Source organism: Armigeres subalbatus, chromosome 3 (genome assembly GCF_024139115.2).
Source record: "Armigeres subalbatus isolate Guangzhou_Male chromosome 3, GZ_Asu_2, whole genome shotgun sequence".
Classification (NCBI taxonomy): Eukaryota; Metazoa; Arthropoda; class Insecta; order Diptera; family Culicidae; genus Armigeres; species Armigeres subalbatus.
Window position 1 is genome coordinate 395,821,627 of NC_085141.1, and position 18,867 is coordinate 395,840,493.

The following is an 18,867-nucleotide window of genomic DNA, read 5'->3' on the forward strand; positions in this document are numbered from 1 at the left end:
ACGAAGTCGAACGTGTACGAACAAATTGCAGTCAGGCGCCAATTCGATTAGCAATAATTGGAATAAATAATCCTGCAAGTTCTGCCCGAATCAAACCTGCAACATTCGACAAACTCCCTATTACAGCACTGACACAGTACACTACGCGGGAAGTCCGAGATAATTGTTAATTTGGCAGGAAGCACTCGATCCAGAGAAATCGAAATCCAAATGAGCAGTGCAATGGCACATTCAGTCAGTCTCATGATAAATTACCCTCTCGATGCCTTTCTCTACATTCGCCCCTTTCTAGTCGTCACTGTGTGCAACATTATGTGGCAGACAATCAACAGTGGGCAACGAAAAGGCACACATTGGCCTTTTAATAGGATATTCGATACCTTTTGAAACTTTGTATAGCGTCTACGTTTTCGAACTCAGCAGCATGCGTCATTTGAATCACCCCTTTCTGTCGTACACTGCTATACAACTACTGTTTCAACTTGCATAATTGCTCGAAAAAAAGAGTAGCGAAAGGGGATTAGCACTACACAAAACTCTCAGTCTCAGCCCCGGCAACACGAGACTGACAGCATGCGTGGTGCGAAGATTGCCATCTTATCACGCTGACCATATCTAAATGGATTCAACATTGATGCTACGCAACCCCCCATATCCGAGAAGCAACGGCGAGAGTGAAGCACATTCAAGTGCGGGTTTTTCGCTTATCGTTGGATTTGAATCTTTGCTTGTCGCACCGGTCGGTAGCTGTTTAAAATGACGACGACGACGACAGCAGAGGGAGGTGATTTAAATCCGTTGCTCTCTCAAGTGGTGGCAAAGCGATGGGGCGTTACAAAACCGGTAGCGGGATGGGATGTAGAGCACGCGTCTGATGACATCATCGCAGATTGGCGGTGTTTGTAGAAATAGGAATTATCTCACGAAGATTATGTGGGCGAATGGATGGAAGAAACGGGTAGGGAAGTTGGTGATGATTAGTTTTGGTTAATGTACTTGGTGGGTAGTTACGAAATGATCTGTCTGCTAGTACAGCTGTTGAAGAGTCAAATTAGTTAAATGCATCAACCAGTTTTTTAATACATACTCCTTTACAGGTAAGGACGTTCCGATACTTCAAAATATCGATATTTGATTGCCTGATCATCGATTATATTAGCCTCTTGAAAGGAGGCTTCCGAGCCTCTTGAAAGGAGGCTTCCGAGCCTCTTGAAAGGAGGCTTCCGAGCCTCTTGAAAGGAGGCTTCCGAGCCTCTTGAAAGGAGGCTTCCGAGCCTCTTGAAAGGAGGCTTCCGAGCCTCTTGAAATGAGGCTTCCGAGCCTCTTGAAAGGAGGCTTCCGAGCCTCTTGAAAGGAGGCTTCCGAGTCTCTTGAAAGAAGGCTTCCGAGCCTCTTGAAAGGAGGCTTCCGAACCTCTTGAAAGGAGGTTTTTGAGCCTCTTGAAAGGAAGCTCCCGAGCTTTTTAGAAGGAGGCTTCAGAGTCTCTTGAAAGAAGGCTTTTGAGCCTCTTGATAGGATGCGTCTGAGCCTCTTGACAGAAGGCTTTTGAGCCTCTTGAAAGGAGGCTTCCAATGCTCTTGAAAGGAAGCTTCCAAGCCTCTTGAAATGAAGCTTCAAAGCCTCTTGAAAGTAGGCTTCTGAGCCTCTTGAAAGGAGGCTTCCAGCCTCTTGAAAGAAGGCTTCCAAGCCTCTTGAAAGGAGGCTTCCGAGCCTCTTGAAAGGAGGCTTCCGAGCCTCTTGAAAGGAGGCTTCCGAGCCTCTTGAAAGGAGGCTTCCGAGCCTCTTGAAAGGAGGCTTCCGAAAGGAGGCCTCTTGAAAGAAGGCTTGTGAGCCTCTTGAAAGGAGGCTTCCGAGCCTCTTGAAAGGAGGCTTCCGAAAGGAGTCCTCTTGAAAGAAGGCTTCTGAGCCTCTTGAAAGGAGGCTTGCGAGCCTCTTGAAAGGAGGCTTCCGAGCCTCTTGAAAGGAGGCTTCCGAGCCTCTCGAAAGGAGGCTTCCGAGTCCTTTGAATGGAGGCTTCCGAGCTTCTTGAAAGGAGCCTTCTGAGGCTAGCGAGCCTCTTGAAAGGAGGCTTCCGAGCCTCTTGAAAGGAGGCTTCCGAGCCTCTTGAAAGGAGGCTTCCGAGCCTCTTAAAAGGAGGCTTCCGAGCATCTTGAAAGGAGGCTTCCAAGCCTCTTGAAAGTAGGTTTCAAAGTCTCTTGAAAATAGGTTACCAAGCCTCTTAAAATTAGGTTTCCAAAAAGAGGCTTCCGAGCATCTTGACAAGACGCTTCTAAGCATCTTGAAAGGAGGCTTCCAAGCCTCTTGACAATAGGTTACCAAACCTCTTGAAAGGAGGTTTCCAAGATTTTTGAAAGCAGGCTTCCAAGCCTCTTGAAAGGAGGTTTCCAAGCCTCTTGAAAGCAGGTTTCCGAGCCTCTTTAAGGACGCTTTCGAGCCTCTTGAAAGAAGGCTTCTCAGTCTCTTGAAAGGAGGCTTCCGAACCGAATCGAACCGAACCATTCAGATTCAAGAATTTAATCGTTCGACGTTTTGTATTTTTGATCTGTTATCCCACAGTCCTTCATATACTGTGCTGGTTGCAACATTTTTGACAGCTGCCGCAGCCAAATTCCCTTTTTTTGCGGGCGGCTTGAAACGGATTTTTATATACTCTTATAAGAGGTTTATAGTGGTTATCTAGAGAGGGCCATTTGGACATATCTTACTCTTATAGTGGTCATCAGAAGGTAATCCTGTAGTAATGGGTTTTATTGTCAGTTCTTGTAATTAGGTCTTGAAAACCATTCCTAGAAAAGTTGAAACGATATGGACCTCCAACATGGTTTACTAACTGGATTCAATCGTACCTGGCTGATCGTAGGACATATGCAAATTTTCTGCACTTTTCTCTGCGGAGACCTGTAGAGTAGCCATATAAACCACTACTGCCCGTGCTCTACATCAACGCCCTCCATTTTCAGATCGCATTATAACGTTTCTTTGTCATATAACGAAAAACTCACCATGATATGAGACGAATGTTGGAAAAGAATGCATATCAAGTCGAAGAATTTCATCAAAAATTTGCATCAGGTTTTCTGTTTGAGTTCCACATGTAATTTTTTTTCTGTTTTTGTTTTATTAAAAATTTCAAATTGGTTTAAGAGTTTCAATAAGTGTATCAATGTATCATGAATATCTTCAAAAATGTCAATGAAATTTTGTCAAAAACTTTTCGTAAAGCTCCATTTCGTTTCCATTTCCAAAAAATCTCTAAAGAACTCTTGGAAACTCATTTGGATGCCTAAATGTAGTAGCGATTCCTTAACCTCAATCTAACTATTTTACTAATTCATATTTGCAATAAAAAAGATTTTGATAAGCTTAATTTACTGAAATTTAATTTAATTCTTGGGCTAACAAAATATTGATATTTTCTTTTTTTGTATAGATGAGAAGGTAAAAAGTGAGATGACACAGCATTGATGGTTGCGTGAATCATTAGATTAATTGCTAATATAAATTTTCCAAAAGTGAACAAACAAGTATGAATCGCTCTACAATTACTTTTCACATGACATTACATCGGTAGGCAGTGTCAAATTACATTATGAGTTTGTCGTGGCACGCGCCATCCTTGCAAACGGATCATATTTGCAAATCTTCCGCCGACAAAGGACACGAGCTCACTTATCGTTGTAAATGCAAAACAAACAACAGCGGCAGAATCACAAAGCCGAACACCCTCCGCCCGTTGTTCCGTGCTCGCAAACTTACGAATAGACCCATTCGAGTTGTCCCGATTTTCCTGATCGAGCATAAATTTCCCAGCCCCCGTCGATCCGATTAGTTGATATTTAAATGATTATTTCCTCTCTTTCTCATAATTTGCGGGCCGGAGTAGGCCCAATTCGGTACGTAACGCCCCCTTGTTTGTACAAAGGACCATTCGATTCAATCTCGAAGTAGATTTCTCTCCAAATCAACGTTGTAGGGTGTCCCAAAAAACGAAAGTTAACGAAATAGAAAAGTCTTGGTTTGTTTTATAGAACAAATTGGGTTACGGTTCGGATTTTCCGTTCAAGGCTTTCATATTCATCGGACCAAAAACTTTGGGGTTCATTTACAGTACCAGCCAAGAATGTTTCGGAACACCCTAATCCCACCGTCGATTGAGTAAATTTTAATCATTCTTCCTGGCGGTTGCTGATTATCGATGCCACGCGTCTGGGCAACCACGTGCCGCATCCGCTGCCGGGCTTCCATAAGGCAGCGTGATTACTGGTGGGGGGAGTGAGCAAACCACGTGTTGGACCGTCGACGACGATGCCGATCGAAGGGTCGGTCGCTCTACGTCGTCTGTCGGTAAATAAATACAATTAATAATTTTGATTTCTTTATTTTTCCGGGAAACCGGATACCCACCATCAGTAGCGCTTACGGCAGGAAGGAAGGAAGGAAGCTATTTTAGGGCAATTGGATTCGGTTTTTGCACGCATGCAGGGTTTATGTTTACAACTGTCAAATGGTAGTTTTATTTGCCGTAGGTATTTGTACACACGGATAGCGCGATTCGGTCAAGTGAAACCCGCAAGTGAAAAAAATACTGCGAGCAAACGAACGTGGTAAATAATACACGTATGTTCACATTCTACCATCAAACTGGCGCGCCATGAATAACTGATAAAATGCTCAACTTGCATGTCAATGTTTATAAACAAAAACATTGTAATCCGGCGATTGTCGGCGACACAAAGTCACAAAAAGAGTGACACGGTTAGGCCGGTTCCATTTGTGCCGATTACACTGGGTCGATCAGGGTGACCATCAGTTTTCACAGAGGATGACAATGAGGCACCGACAATAATGTGGCCTATATGGTGCATCTAGAAAGGCGCTCCCTATTTTTTTTATTCAGATAAATATTTTTTTATTTAGGTTTAATGTAAACATGTGAAAACAATGCATTTTTCATCATACGAAGCTGAAACTTGCAACGATTCACACAATTATTGAATTAAAAAAAAGGTTAGTTGAAAGAATTGGTTTGGTCACCGCATTCTGTGCCTCGGTCCGAATGTTCGGTCCGTTTAGTCCATAAATAAAATTTCATGAATTATTTGCTGTTGCTCGTCCTCTACGGAACGATCATGAGAGTCGACTGAGTCGCTCTCTTTTCCCTGACAAACCGGAAAAGCCTCCACCTACACATGAAGATTTTGCCAGGAGGCGCGCTTTTTTTAACCTTTTCACTACTGTACGACAAAACAAAGCCCAGATTCATTCAATCAATCTAATTGTAAGCCTCTTCGCTCTTGTTGGGTTCTGGACATCCTACTCGGCTGCAACAGTGATCTGGTGGTGCGTTGCCTGCTTGCTCCATTCCACCTGGACCACTGACTGTGTTGTGTATCACTTTTTCTGGAATTGGGTGGAAGTTGCTACGCTCGCGAAACGAAACATCGTCGCTCAGCCATTTGCCCCTAGAGACGGATTTGAAATGTAAACAAAAACGCCGATCTCTGGTTTGCATCGCCGGTCTATTGAACTGCAAGTCCGGTGTGAAATTTTAACCCACGAGTACGATGCAATGTACACGAGCATAGATAATATCTAGACCAACATTTGAAAAGGGCGTAACAGCCAAAATTTATTTCTTCTGATTCTTCGTCCACATATATAGCTATATATGTAGACAAAGAATCAGCAGGAATAAATTTTTGCTGTTACGCCCTTTTCAAATGTTGGTCTAGATATAATCAAGGATAACGTTGGCATTGAGAGCACTTTTTGCCCATGTGCACATGTTTTGTTAGATTTTTTCATTTTTATTCCAAATATTAGCGATTTGTGAATAGTCTGACAATTTGAGTCTATTTGTATGTGATTTGTGATTCCTCACTTGCTGTGTCATAATCGTTATAGGAGAAGTACATAGTTAGAGATTATGCTCTATTTTTTTATAGGAATTATGCAGGCGGATTGCTTATGGTAAACAATTTACAGCCGGTGCTTAAAATTAGAATGAATTGGAATTAGAGCCTGAATGTCTAACGATTTTGTAGAGGAACCTTATCAATCAGCCTAAAATTTTGTTAAAACGTTTTTTAATAAGTTTCAAGGCACGAACAATATGGAGGTATAATAAGTAAATATAATATAATTTTATCAAGCTTTCGCTTGTTTTTCGTCGTTTTGGTTAAGATACACTGGGGGAAGTGGAGAAGGAAAAATCGATATTGCATGTTTGAATTAGTGTAAAACCAGATTAAATGATTGAAATGCGTTCAATCAAAATGGGCTATCAAAAACAGTCAATTTTGCATCAGCTGTGCGGTAATTCATACCATTTTGGTCGCTTGAAGTTTATGGAAATAGATTTTAAAATGAGGAGTTGTTTTTCCACTTACCTTAGTGGGATGAAGTAAGTGGAAAACCCATGTTACCTTGACCTTCAATAGTGATGAGTAGTTACATATAACTAAAATCAATACGATAATTGCTCTGAGCATCTTTTGAGGAATTATGGGGCCCTCCTTAGCCGTGCGGTAAGACGCGCGGCTACAAAGCAAGACCATGCTGAGGGTGGCTGGGTTCGATTCCCAGTGTCGGTCTAGGCAATTTTCGGATTGGAAATTGTCTCGACTTCCCTGGGCATAAAAGTATCATCGTGTTAGCCTCATGATATACGAATGCAAAAATGGTAACCAGGCTTAGAAACCTCGCAGTTAATAACTGTGGAAGTGCTTAATGAACACTAAGCTGCGAGGCGGCTCTGTCCCAGTGTGGGGATGTAATGCCAATAAGAAGAAGAAGATCTTTTGAGGAATAATTTCATTACCTTAACGGAATAGATCCTCAAGGAATTCTCGTAATAGCTAGAAGAGGGCTGGTTTTGCCTTCTCGAACACTAAGTGTACATAAAGTCTATATGTTCGCCCCAAAGATGAACTTTTTAAAGGAAAAATGGGACTTACAGGGTTATAAACCAATCAACTTAGTTTGACGAATTGAGATGATGTCTGTATGTGCATACTTGTATGTATGTGTGTGCACAAAGCACGTACAAAATTATCAGCTATTCTTAAGCACTTGTTCTTAACCAATTTGTTCGCAAAAAATTGCATTCAACAGCGGTACTTGTTATAAATGAAAACAAATGTGAATTATACAATACACTTACCTATCAGTGCTGTTTTCAACTTTCTTATATTTTTTTTTTCATATGTAAAACATATGAAAGGCATCAATACCGATAAGTGGATTAATCAGGCATTTTCTCATTTATATGAGTCCAATCACAATTGGAATCTCAATGATAACAAAGAAGGAATATATTAGAATTCACAGCAATCGAAATAAACCCTGGAGGGAAGAAAAAAATTGCGTAATTTAAACATTATCCACTTCCCCCGCAGTGTTTGATACCTGTGGTAAGTGTAAAATCTTTGAATTATTTGCTTTCTTGGTACAAACCACTACCAATTGAATGGGATTAGTTTAATTGTATTATAATGGTCACCTGTGATATAAATTCACTTGAAAAATGGACAATTGGTGCAAATGAGAATTGATTTTATGAATGCAAAAATCAACTTTTCGCGAAATCTAAAATTACAGTTTAAGCGTTTACCATGTTAGTGTATGTATTATACAAATTTCAACATAGTATTATTGTGAGCATCAAAAAATAATCTTGCATAATGTTATGATGTGGTAAAAACCGTAAAGTATGGACAATTCCAATTTTTCAAGTCGATTTTTACACTTACCCTCTTTTTCCACTCCCCCCAGTGTACCTTATAAAAGACCTTTTCAAACGGTTTTGTTATCGAACCTCCAAACTGTCGGTGAGAACTGTAAACCATTGTCACCCCTGATGACAGAAATGTTTGAAGTAGATTTGAGCAATGGATGCGATTCAAAAGTCTGTCAACATTGCACTATTAGTAAAATAAGTTTTTTTAAATTTAATTTGTAAAAATATCAGGAAATATCTCCCTATTGAGATCAGTTTGTGAAATTATCAACAAATTTAAACAATAGCAACAAGATCGAGAGGAATCTCAAATCACTTCCAGTGATGGGTTGTAATGTTCCTTTATTCATACTTGAAGATGATTCCGACGGGTGGGGGAAGCAGAAATCCAGCCGACCAAGGACCCGGGTTGAAGGTCTCGTGAAACCGGGTCACTGGGTTACCTGTTCGCTTCTGGTGGTGGGACTTACTCCCGGTTGGCACGTCAAAAATTAAAGTTGACTATCGGTTTGGAAGATTTAGGCCATGAAGAAATTTGAAATTTTCCATTAAAAAAATAGGAAATTACCAATAAAGAAATCAAGGTATGAGCAATAAATAAATATAAAATTTCCACAAATAATGCAAAATTTCCATAAACAGAAGAAGATTTATCAGAAATATAAAATAGAATATGAAATGTCCATAAAGAAATCATTATTAACAATAAACAGTTACAAATTTTTCCACAAAACAAATATTTTTTCCACAAAAAATTTAAAACTTTCCACGAAAAAATCAATAAAGAGCAATAAAAAAAATCCATGAAAAACGCTATAAAATTGATAAAAAAATCCATGAACTTGAAACGCTTTTAAAGAAGGAGTCATCTATGGAAAAAAGGTTCAGTTTTATTGCTTTTTATGATTCTTTTAATGAAAATTTTTATATTTTTTTATTGCTCCTTATTGACTTTTTCGTGGAACGTTCTTAATTTTTTGTGGAAAAAAATTAGAAGGGTTGTGTAGAAGATACGACCGCACGACGTAAACTACGTTATACGTATAAAAAACCGGTGCATTCAAAGTCGAAGTAAAATACCACTAACATGGGGTATTTTACCACTGTTGGGTATTTTACCCTATATTCGCGAAGTCGAAGCAAATTCTGCTCTTCCCTCCTATGGGAAATCCCATTGCTATCTGTCAGAGTTTGAGTGAAACATGGCCTCCTCTCTGTTGCTCTACTGTAAAAACCCATAAAGAACTGTGAAGAATTTTGCTTCGACTTCGCGAATAATGTCGTCACATTTCCATGTTTCTACTTTTTCTTGAGTTTTATCGAGGGTCAATGATGAAGGAAGCACTCCTATTCATACATCATGCATAATTCAATAATAGATAATAGCCAAAAAGTAGGCAATTACCTATGATTAAAACGCGCTATGTACGGGATTGATTGGTTCTGAAATTTTTACTGGGTATAGAAAAATTAAATTTTTCAATAGTTTACCGTTGATAATCAATAGTTCCAATGGATTTGACAAATTGCTGGAGAGTTTTCGAACCGATTGATAAGAAAATCTCGAAAATCCATCGAAAGATAAAAACGCTATTAACGTTTGAAATCTATCCTAATTTCGTGACGGTCTTGATTTTGTAAATTTTCGTTTTACACCCTGTATCCGAGCCTTCCCCTTAGACGTAGTTTACGTCAAAATTTATGGAAATTTTGGGTTTTTTCTTGAAGTTGCATTTTTTTTGCTTTTAAAAGTATTAATTTATTGTTTCGTGGGAAATTTTTAATTGTTACTGGATACTTTGCGTTATTTGTGGAAATATTATATTTATTTATTGCTCATACCCTTTCCCAATTTTTATGGAAAATTTCTATTTTTTTGGGGAGAGTTTTTATTTAGGTCATTCGCATCACACATAGATCAGGTTGGAAAGACTTGCATCGGGATAATAGATGCATACGTAGTCTAGCTGGAGTGGAATACAGAGGGATGGTTAGTCCGTATTCTACTTTTCCCTTTTATGGAAAATATAGTTATCCTGAAACAGCCATCCAAGATTTTGGATAACATTGTTATTTGATATTTACCAATACAGTCAAACCTCCATGAGTCGATGTTCTATGACTCGATATCGACTCATGGAAGCAAATTATGCCATGTTAAAAAATAATTTCTGGACTACTGTGATGGTCCCTTCAAAGAGCTTTTCAAGGAAATTCTATTCCACATCTCGATATTTCCACGAGTCGATGGTCCCTTCAATATCGACTCATGGAGGTTTGACTGTAACAGTATAAAAGTATGTATTAATACTGTACCGCTCATAAAAAATCGACTCCTCAGCTTTTTTTTGGTGGCAACGACAAGTACGCGCCAGATAGTCGCCTAAGAAAAACATATCTCTAGAAAAAAGCTACTTCGATATTTTTTAAAATTTGGCCGCCACCAGGTGCATTCCAGCAGTGAATGCTTGGATAGCACGTGCTATTTGTACTTCGGAGAAAATTTTCACATCTATGATAGCCTTTGAAAATGATCACGAAAGTTGTCATTTTGTTGCAAGGCTGAATACATGAAATAATAAAATAACTAAAATAACATAATTTCAATTCAAAATAATGAACAAAGTTAGAATATATGAAAATCAATCGCAGTAGGCAAGTGAAGTGTGAGCATGCTTAACAAAGTAGTTGTGCACAAATTTGAAATTCATTCGCAGTGGGCTGATATTGGATGCCAGTATTGAACGTCACGTCGAAAAAAAAAATCATTCAGTGTTCGTTTCTGGAAGCGCTTTCCAATTTTTGGCTCCTAAGCCGGTTTTCCGTGAATAAATCGTGAATAAACCGATCGAACCGGTGATTTGTTTTCTACAACAATGGCGTTGTCGTTGCTCTCTCTAGGCAGGAAAATCCATCTACTATGAATAGATGAAAGAATATTTAAGACGTGAAGAGAAATGATGATACATGTGAAGTTAGTAACATCAACATGGCAGAAAAGAAGGCACGCCATCATATGCGTCAGGCAAAAAATAATGATAAGCAGGACACGCAATGACAGTATGGCAAAAAAGCAGGAAAGTAGTTTAGAAGGCGCTGAGACTAATCGTTTGTATATCTTGGTCAATATTGAAAAAAGCATCATTAAACAAAATGTGTTTCGCTATTTTAAAAGATCGTTGACTAAATTCTGCACAAACAAAATTCGCACAAATTCTGGACAAACAATGAAAAGAAAAATGAGAAATCGTAGTAGACCGCGCTCATATACAGACGTTGAAAAATTTTCATCTGCGTTTTTTTCCTCGCTTCAAAATAGTTTCGGCTGGTTATGGCAGCTCGGACTGCGGAACCAGAAAAATAACCAGGTTCTTTTGTGTTTGATAGATTCGGTAGAATCGCATTCCGTAGGCCGTGTGTGGTGTTATGGAAAACTTGTGCGCATCGATCAGTGTGGCAGCGGATACATCATAAATTGTGAGGAGACGAGCCAGTGTTGAGTGCAACATTTTGTACGGTACGGATCTGCGGGTTATGACAAAGGACGGTCCAAAGATAAGTTTCAATTTACTTTATTTAAAATTTTATGTGTTTCCCAATACATTATATTTAATTGTGATGTAAATTACATGGGCAGCTTGTTTTGTTCACATAGAGGTGTGTGAATAACTTTAGAAGTGAAACGGTCGTTATAGTAATATTGTAGATAATAATCAATATTAATATAAGGTACCCCTGGGCACGTAAAAATATGGGGTAAGTGGGTAGTATGGCTGCCGATGAATCGATTAACGTTCTTGAAAGTTCCAATGTTCTAGAAAGATGAAACAGAACTATCAACGAATTCACCCATACGCCTGGTCTTCTCCACAAACTCTCTTCACTGCAACTTCATCTAACTTGCTAACTTTGGTAATTTGGAAATTTAACATCCGTAAACTTCGAAATACGTTGGAATAGTGAACAACTTTGGGCTTGATTCCCGCATCTTAGGGTCATGACCTCCTTTTACAGTCACCATCACCATCACCATTCACCAGCATCATTGCATCAACCCGATTACGCCACCCCTTCATGGCTGCTTCAACGGTGGTGCTTCTGGACTTCTGGTGTTGAGTTGGAGGACTATGGTGAGTGATTGGCTGCGGTCTTATAGGGCTAATCACGCCCTGCTCTACTGCAGTCGCTACTGTACTGGGAAAACCTACACATAAAGACAAGTTTTACTTGCCATTCACAAACAATTCACGCTTAAAACTACAATTCCTCGAATTTCTCGGCAACACTCATCACACAACCAACACTTACACTTACAAATGATTCAAATGTTAATGATTGACGTACACCCAGGTTTTTCTTTTTCTGCGGTCGGAATTCATTAATTTCTCGGATAACCTGGACTTTCACAGCTTTTTAAATACCACCCGAATTTTTTTGAGTTTTTGTAATTTTTTTCGTGGGGTTAACTTATTGTTTCATTGCCACTGAAGGTCTTGAACGACTAAGACCAAACAGTGTAAAAAAACCTGGGTGTATATAATAATGACAATCCGACTTTCGCTAACTAGATGGAACACATGATCACGATCACAAAACAACAATCTACTAGGGAAACTGTTCCATTTTCCATCTCACTGAACATATTCATCTCATCGTAAAACAAAGAAATAATGCACCAATTTCGTCGTTTCTTTTTGCTAACAGGAGTGAGTGCTTACTGCTGAGATGAATCACGGAAATAAGAAACAGATCAAATTCCTTTCCCATGTTTCGTAGGATGAATGTCGGAGCTGTGGGATGAAGTCTAGAAGCAGTAACCCTATTATCTGCAGTATTTAATAACCAAAAATACGACAAAAACAAATCTTACAATTGTATTGTATTGAAATGTAAAATTTTGGTGCAGCGTTTGTATTGGAGTCTTCCAGATTTGTGTATGCCGGGGTTTTATACGGATTTTTGTGCATAATTGTGTTAAAATCTACCGTCCGCTGGTTGGTTGTATGTTATTAAAATATTGACAATTCTCAATTTTCATTTTACCATGACTTTCCAGCTCCTAACAACGAATTAAACAGTGTTGTAATATCGCGTAATATCGTCGTAATTATTAACTTTATATTGTCAAATACGAATCGACTAGTTCAGAATAGGCATATACAATAGCATTCCGTGAACGATTGATTATTTGCGTTCGAGTTGAGAAAATAACTATCGAGTACATGAAAAACATCGCCGCAGTTTAACAGAATCACTAATAAACAAGCACTCGCCACGAAGGATAGATTGTTTGAAATCACGTTGGAAACACATAGATGTAATTCATAATCATTGTTGGTGGTCAACTTAAAGTACAAATAAACAAGTCTATCGCTAAGATATTTATTATTTTTCTTCGCGTTAGATGAATATAAAACAATCACGCTAGCTGAATATCGCGAACAGGTAAAAGATAAATTAACAATAGCTCCATGGGAGCAATTGATTGTCTGCCCTCACGTTGGGTGAACAATGACAAAACTGACTGACTGACAAAACTGACCGTAACTCATCTATACTTTGTTCTCGCGTCAACATTAACATGCTAGTTACTTGGATTACATCACTTACCAAAGTGAATCCTGATCTAAGTAATGACACTTCCTCTCCCTACTTACAATACTCCTTCCCGTAACAACCGTAGAGATGCAGACGATTCGTCGGTCTCTAAAACAACGGTTGTTACACTAACATTCCTTCCCTTTCCTCGATGATCGTAAGGACGTGGCCGGCGCCGTTATTGACCCATTAAAAGTTGAGCTTTCGGAACGTGCACATTGAGGATGGAGTGCTAATCCCAAGTCCCATCTGTTGGTTCCCTGTGCAATTCCGCTAGTTCTGGTCAATCACGGAGTAGCAACTACGAATTGTACGGTCATCTCATGCTCATGCTCTCATGCTCACAAACAATGAAAAGAAAAATGAGCCATCATGGCAATCAAACTTCGGGCGGCAGACTGAGAACCTAACTCGTTAGCCACTCACCCATTTTCATTTGCACGAGGGCTTGCTTCGGGCTTCGAGGCTTGAAGGATACGAAAAAAAAGTAGAAAACAGGAAGAAAAATTGGTGAAAGTGGGAATAAAAATGAAATGTTTTACATAAAAAATCTGAAGTAATCAGCAGAATGTCTGCAGCTGTGAAAAATAGCTCTTTCTGTACATTATGTGGAAAAATTTCATACAACACAATCGCATTCACAATCCATTTTCATACAACACATAGCCAATTAATTTAGATTGGATAGATTTTCTCTTTCAATCACAAAAATAAAGAATTGGAGCGCAATGTTTCTCATTTTTGTGTTTATTTTTTTCAGCCGAATGATGGCAATAATGACACAGATCAAGCCGAAATCGTGCCTTTTGCGATTGTATATCGAGAGCAGCTGCATTTCTGGTATTTCATCCAAACTTAATCAGTTGGGTTAAAATAGGGTTAAACGGTGCAAGGAGCCTCAATTATGCAAAACTTAAATATCTTTTTACTTTTCAATGCAATTCGCGCAATATGTGTGTTACGAAATCATTTCAGCAGGTTTGAATTACATTTCGATTAGTTTCCTTATCATTTTTAGACGCAACTGCTGTTGGGTACGACGCGCATATGTCTAACAGGTAAAATTTAAATATATTTCTGATGATGACCAAAAGTGCCGAATCGCGTTACGAATTACGTGTTTATTTTTGGCAGCAAAATAACATTTCCATAGAAAATTAGAAATTTTCTATAAACATTTAGAAAATTACCAATAAAGAAATCAGGGTATAAGCAATAAATAAATATAAAGTTTTCCTGAATAATGCAAAATTTCCATAAACAATTAAAAAATTTCCAAGAAACAAAAATAAACAAAATAAATATTTTTTTCCACTAAAAAAAAAATTTATAGAAAAAATAAAGAATAAAATTATTACTTTTTATTTAAAATAAGAATTTTTTCAATTGTTAAGGGAAATTTCTAGTTTTTAGGGTAAGTTTTTATTTCACTAGCCCAAGACTACGCGCAGCAGCTGGAAGTGGCACTCCCAACGGAAGAGCAGCTAGGCGCAGCATCTCTTGAAGATGGCTGGAGAGATATTCGATCCGCCATTGGAAGCACCGCAACCGCTGCACTAGGCACGGTGGCTCCGGATCAGAGAAACGACTGGTATGACGGCGAATGTGAGCAGTTAGTTGAGGAGAAGAATGCAGCATGGGCGAGATTGCTGCAACACCGCACGAGGGCGAACGAGGCACGATATAAACGGGCGCGGAACAGACAAAACTCGATTTTCCGGAGGAAAAAGCGCCAGCAGGAAGATCGAGACCGTGAAGAGACGGAGGTACTGTACCGCGCTTATAACGCACGAAAGTTCTATGAGAAGTTGAACCGTTCACGTAAGGGCCACGTGCCACAGCCCGATATGTGTAAGGACATAAACGGGAACCTTCTTACGAACGAGCGTGAGGTGATCCAAAGGTGGCGGCAGCACTACGAAGAGCACCTGAATGGCGATATGGCAGACAACGGTGGCGGTATGGTAATGAACCTAGGAGCACGCGCGCAGGACATGCGACTTCCGGCTCCGAATCTCCAGGAAATCCAGGAGGAGATCGGCCGGCTGAAAAACAACAAAGCCCCTGGAGTTGACCAACTACCAGGAGAGCTGTTTAAACACGGTGGTGAAGCACTGGCTAGAGCGCTGCATTGGGTGATTACCAAGGTTTGGGAGGATGAGGTTCTGCCGCAGGAGTGGATGGAAGGTGTCGTGTGTCCCATCTACAAAAAGGGCGATAAGCTGGATTGTAGCAACTACCGCGCAATCACATTGCTGAACGCCGCCTACAAGGTACTCTCCCAAATTTTATGCCGTCGACTAACACCAATTGCAAGGGAGTTCGTGGGGCAGTACCAGGCGGGATTTATGGGTGAACGCTCTACCACAGACCAGGTGTTCGCCATACGTCAGGTATTGCAGAAATGCCGCGAATACAACGTGCCCACACATCATCTATTTATCGACTTCAAAGCCGCATATGATGCAATCGATCGGGACCAGCTATGGCAGCTAATGCACGAAAACGGATTTCCGGATAAACTGATACGGTTGATCAAGGCGACGATGGATCGGGTGATGTGCGTAGTTCGGGCATTCTCGAGTCCCTTTGAAACCCGTAGAGGGTTACGGCAAGGTGATGGTCTTTCGTGTCTGCTATTCAACATCGCTTTGGAGGGAGTAATACGAAGGGCAGGGATTGACACGAGTGGTACGATTTTCACGAAGTCCGTCCAGTTATTTGGTTTCGCCGACGACATTGATATCATGGCACGTAACTTTGAGAGGATGGAGGAAGCCTACATCAGACTGAAAAGCGAAGCTAAACGGATTGGACTAGTCATCAACACGTCGAAGACGAAGTACATGATAGGAAGAGGCTCAAGAGAGGTCAATGTGAGCCACCCACCACGAGTTTCTATCGGTGGTGACGAAATCGAGGTGGTTGAAGAATTCGTGTACTTGGGCTCACTGGTGACCGCCGATAACGATACCAGCAGAGAAATTCAGAGGCGCATAGTGGCTGGAAATCGTACGTACTTTGGACTCCGCAAGACGCTCCGATCGAATAGAGTTCGCCGCCGTACCAAACTGACTATCTACAAAACCCTTATAAGACCGGTAGTTCTCTACGGACACGAGACCTGGACGATGCTCGTGGAGGACCAACGCGCACTGGGAGTTTTCGAAAGGAAAGTGTTGCGTACCATCTATGGTGGGTTGCAGATGGCGGACGGTACGTGGAGAAGGCGAATGAACAACGAGTTGCATCAGCTGTTGGGAGAACCATCCATCGTTCACACCGCGAAAATCGGAAGACTGCGGTGGGCCGGGCACGTAGCCAGAATGTCGGACAGTAATCCGGTGAAAATGGTTCTCGACAACGATCCGACGGGAACAAGAAGGCGAGGTGCACAGCGGGCAAGGTGGATCGATCAGGTGGAGGACGACTTGCGGACCCTCCGCAGACTGCGTGGTTGGCGAAGTGCAGCCATGAACCGAGCTGAATGGAGAAGTCTTTTATGTGCAGCACAGGCCACTCCGGCCTTAGTCTGATGATAAATAAATAATTTTATTTTATTTTAGTTTTTTATTATCACCGAGAAAAGACAATCTAGCGGACACACATTCGCGGTAATGAACTCAAACAATCTAACCATATTTGATTAACAGTCTCTCCAAAGCAAGCTTGACTGATGAAACGTTAAATACTGTAACAATTGGAAGCATTATTTTGTACACAGTTAGCAGATATCTAACGTATTCACGTAAACATAGATCGACTTTAAAACATTATACTGCGATAAAAGTATTAAGTACAATATAACTCTGTTAGGTATAATACTTGACTTATTTAAACATATTACACCATATGACCCACAACCGATGCAGGTACTTCATCAAATTCGTTGCAAGTTTCGCCACTTGTCGCATCATAAATCGTGAATAATGAACTCCCATACAGGAGAGGAGTGCGTTGAATTGCATTCCAATCAAAACAAGCATTGTTGTAGCCGTCGACCCACCCTTCCTGCCTAGATCTCGTTAGCGCTCGCTGGCTGGTGCCAAAAACCGATCCTACTTGGCGAGGCGCACGCATTTGTCCCCGCTAACGAATTGTATCAAATGAGGCGTTAATTTTTGATTTGATTCACTTGTTCAGGACTTCCAGGAACAGTTGTTGAGCCACATTGTAGCAAACAAAGTCCATCGGTTTCGGTTCTACGTGCTGCCGTTGTTGGGCACCTATTACCTACTAACACTGACTGCCATATGGTTTGTTTTTCGGCCCACGAGCCACAATCCAACAACTTTGGTCGAGGAAAGAAGGCGAAAGTGAAATGTCAAATTTAAAATAGGGTGAAGCAAATGAATTATGGCGTAACGTCACTAACGAACTTCGGAAAACTCTGAACAAGGGAAGAAATGTCAAAATGCACCAAACAAAATCATCCATTCAACGCGAAGGGCAAAAAGGGGAAAATGTTTAATTGATTATGTTGCTGATGGTGCTGGTACAAAAGTACAACTGGTGTAATTGTAATAAAAGGAAGTGGCGAGGGTTGAGGATTCGTTGCTACCACAGCTAGACAAATATGCCTACCGTTTATTGGCGATTTCCGGACGGCTTCGCAGCCTAATAACAGATTTAGCTACTCGCGCGTTATTTCCCATCCTTAAAAAGATTTTCTTGTCTGATTTGGGATGTTGTTATCCGAATCGGAAATGTATTACCGAATGTAACCGGACTTCGGACCTACACGGAGCGTTTATATGAAACAGAATCAACCGAGAAGCTAGCCGAATACAGTACTATATAGTGAAGTTGTTAGTTTTTATGGCCACATTGTCCGAATCCGATCGAATCACGGATTTATGACTGAACGGTTCGATTTCGACACACGACGACGGGACGAACGGCGAAAGGACAAACATCAGGTCTTTTGGACGTTGCAGTTGAAATCGAGAGGGAGATATCGATACCCGATGAGGATTTGAAGGGGAGAGCTTCCGCTTAGAAAAGTGTAAATAATTAAGCTGATCGAAAATGTTTATGGACTAGGAGTTAGAAGTTCATTAAGTATTGAATACGTAGAAGGTTGCTGCTGTTCATGCTGATAGAAACATTTGAAAAGTGCAGTTCGAAGGATACTGCAGTCGAAAAAGTGTTAACCCTCTCAGATTGGGGTGGTCATCTGATCTGAGAAAAAGGGTGTGTTTAGTAATTGTAAATATCAAATTGTCTTACGGATCATTATAAGAAAAAATAATGAAGAATGCATTTCAACATTTGCCCATTTGATGTTGTTCAGCACATAATCCCGTGTATCACAACTTAGAACAAATGCTTCACCTTAAATATTACTAAACGTACCCTCATTCGATTGGAAACCCATCTTTATTACAGTGCAGTCTGTTGCAATTTAACCAGTTATTTTACTGCAACCGGTCTGTGCAATGATCAGGAAAAGAGCCACGCTCAATTATTCACACCACATATGTTATTGTACGGAACGAGGTGGGTATTCTACTTCCAAGACCTGTCACTCT

General features: G+C 40.3%; 1 protein-coding gene across 6 annotated transcripts in view; it reads right to left on the bottom strand.

Annotated features, from left to right (window-relative positions):
- Positions 1-18,867, bottom strand: part of LOC134226867 (transcription factor collier) — a 182,052-nt gene that overhangs the window by 119,316 nt on the left and 43,869 nt on the right. The window lies entirely within an intron of this gene.